This window comes from Schistocerca piceifrons, chromosome 1 (assembly GCF_021461385.2).
Source record: "Schistocerca piceifrons isolate TAMUIC-IGC-003096 chromosome 1, iqSchPice1.1, whole genome shotgun sequence".
In the NCBI taxonomy this organism is placed as follows: domain Eukaryota; kingdom Metazoa; phylum Arthropoda; class Insecta; order Orthoptera; family Acrididae; genus Schistocerca; species Schistocerca piceifrons.
Genome location: NC_060138.1, coordinates 1,154,258,349 through 1,154,261,708, shown reverse-complemented (window position 1 = coordinate 1,154,261,708; position 3,360 = coordinate 1,154,258,349). Strand labels below are relative to the sequence as shown.

General features: G+C 45.5%; 1 pseudogene; it reads left to right on the top strand.

Moving 5' to 3' along the window:
- The first annotated feature begins 2,066 nt into the window (after nt 1–2,066).
- LOC124727415 lies at nt 2,067–2,185 on the top strand (annotated as a pseudogene).
- The last annotated feature ends 1,175 nt before the right edge of the window (nt 2,186–3,360 follow it).

The window sequence follows — 3,360 nt, the reverse complement described above, 5'->3', positions numbered from 1 at the left end:
AAACACATGTGCTACAAAACGCGACTGTTTCCTGCGCATGTACCCCGACATCAATATGGGATATGATCAGCATACACACGTGTATAACCGGCCGATGTGAGCGAGTGGTTCTAGGCGCCTCAGTCCGGAACCACGCTGCTGCTACGGTCGCAGGTTCGAATCCTGCCTCGGGCATGGATGTGCGTGATGTCCTTAGGTTAGTTAGGTCTAAGTAGTTCTAAGTCTAGGGGACGGATGACCTCACGTGTTAAGTCCCATAGTGCTTAGAGCCATTTGAACCACACGTACACAAGCCGCACAACGGGTTGGCATACTCTGGATCAGGTGGTCGAGTAGCTGCTGGGGTATAGCCTCCCATTCTTGCACCAGTGCCTGTCGGAGTTCCTGAAGTGTAGGGGTTTGAAGACGTGCAGCGATACATCGACAGAGAACATCCCAGACGTGCTCGATGAGGCTTAGGTCTGGAGAACAGGGAGACCACTCCATTCACCTGATATCTTCTGTTTCAAGGTACTCCTCGACGACGGAAGCTCGGTGGGGCCGTGCGCTATCAACTATCAGGAGGAAGGTAGGACCCACTGCACCACTGGTGCAAAATGACGTCCCGATACAACTGACCTGTTACAGTTCCTCTGTCAAAGACATGCAGGGGTGTACGTGCACCAGTCATAATCCCACCCCACACCATCAAACCACGACCTCCATACAGGTCGCTTTCAAGGACATTAAGGGGTTGGTATCTGGTTTGTGGTTCACGCCAGATGAAAACCTGGCGAGAATGACTGTACTCGTCCGAGAACATAACCTGGGACCACTGTTCCAATGACCATGTACTGTGTCTTGACACCAAGCTTTACGGGATCTCCTGTGACCAAGCAAGGCTACCTGCAGTACTCCGTGGCCGTCTGCGGGCACTGATGGTGAAATATCGGTCTTCTTGTGGTGTTTTACATTGTGGAGGTCCCATACTGTAGCGCCTGGACGCGTTTCCAGTCTGCTGGAAACGTTGCCATAATCTCGAGATCACACTTTGTGGCACACGGAGGGCCCGTGCTACGACCTGATGTGTTTGACCAGCCTCCAGTCGCCCTATTATTCTACCCCTCATAACGTCATCAATATGTGTTCTTTGAGCCATTTTCAACACACAGTCACCATTAGCACGCCTGAAAATGTCTGCACACTTACTCGCTGCACCGTACTCTGACATGGAGCAACACACCTCTGCGTATGTGGACTGTTGCCGGCGCCACCATACACAGCATGGTCACCCCGAGGTGATTTAAACCCGCAAACCGCCCACCAGAGCGTTGTTTCACCATGTATCAACATTATCCTTAATTTATGAGCATGAGTGTTTATGAACTTTATCTTCCTCTCGCCACGTACACCAAGGCAAGTCTGGCATCAGACTGTGGCTTACTTGTTTGTTAAAAATAAACGTTTTAAATTTATCACTTCAGGGACGAAACACAAACCTGTGTAATGTACAACACAACATCACATCGTTCATTAAAAACCTAACACATTGAGCAGTCTGTTTAAATTCCAATCAAATTTACAACTTCGATACCCTTCACTGTTTCCGGTAGAAATTCATCTTACTTCCAACGAAAATGTCAAGAACATTACTAAAAAACATTTGAAGGGATATGGAAAAGCTTTGAGACTGTTTCCCTGCTCTGTCTAGTAATTTCAATTGGCTTGGAAGAGGGAAAAATTTTATAATTAAAACGAGCAGCTACTGGAAAATTTCAGTTCTTAAGTTACAGAAAATAATTATTTGTGACCTTTAAGTTTCTGGTTAAGCTTAAAGGCGAAGTTTACAATTGTGTCAAGTACATCGGCAACAGATTTATTACCTGTCTGGTCCAAAAATTTGTGTGGAAACGCTTCTCCTTCTTACACTTATACAAAAAATAAATACAGAAAGAAGCTTACAGCGAAAGCAATATGAAGATTTTACTTCTGTGGGGATCCACAGCCTCTAATCGCTTAATAAACGAATATATTGACCGTTGTAGGCTGTATTGTACTTTAATAAAATCGTACTAGTAGCTAATTTCGTGAACGGTCTTGCCGCAGTGGTAGCACCGGTTCCCGTCAGATCACCGAAGTTAAGCGCTGTCGGGCTAGGCTAGCACTTGGATTGGTGACCATCCGGGTCTGTCCAGCGCTGTTGGCAAGTAGGATGTAGTCAGCCCTTGTGAGACCAATTGAGGAACAAATACTAAATGGGGTAGTAGCGGCTCCGGTCACTAAAACTGTCAACGGCCGGAAGAGCTGTGTGTTGATCACATGCCCTCCGCATGCACATCGAGTGACGCTAAGGGCTGAGGATGACACGGCTGCCGGTCGGCACCGTTGAGAGTTCAAGGCCTGTTCGGACGATGTTTTTGTATTTTTATTAGCTAATTACGGCCGTGAGCCATTACGAAGCACATTTGCTATGTCATGTATTACATGTCGTGCTCATCACGTTCTTTTACTTCACGTGCATGTATGTGACATAAAAGAGCGTGAAGAGCACAATATATAATACATGACATACCAAATGTGGCTAATAATGACTCACGGCCGAAATTAGATAACAGCACTATTTTAATAAAGCACAACACAGCCTGCAACGGTCAATGTTTTCTTTTATTAATGTAATTTGAGATTGCCTGTAACTTCTGTGGTTCCTCATTTCGAAATTCTGCGACATGCAAAACAGGCGGATATTTCTCACCGAATTCCAAGGAAGGACTGAGCCATTTAACTCCACAATGAAAACCTGTAGCTTAACAGAAAAGTGTAGAATACTTCATATAATAAAAGTCTTTATCAGTCCTTTTAGTGTGGTACGGCTGAAATGTATAACAACATGAGACTATCAGGGGTATTAAATTGTAGCGTTTGGGTTTTTTGAGGAAGTAACTGTAGCAGACTAGCGATGGAGCTCCGACTGACAATGCTCGCTAGCAGATCACCCGCCTTAGGATCTTCTGTCCCAAGCGTCGGAGTTCGTCTCTTCTGCAGGTGTTCCGTAGCCTAGTAAGAAATTGGTTTACTAAAGGGACAGTAGAGGAGCCACAGTCAGTGAAAGTCGGGGTAATCTGGCGAAACATATATTCAGAAATGAACACACAAATTCAGATGTAGCCCTGTCACAGGTATTCATAAATTTTTACACACGGAATGTAGGTGCTGGGCGAACATATTTGCTGTAAAACAAGTTGAAAGTACACAAGTCCACCCACAAACCTGGCTTCAGTTTGACGATCAGTCCCCAGAGAGAGCACAGAAATGAAATAGCGTGGATCACTATAACTAGAGAAACTAACGAGGGGTCACGTTAACAGCAACAAGGGTCGGCCA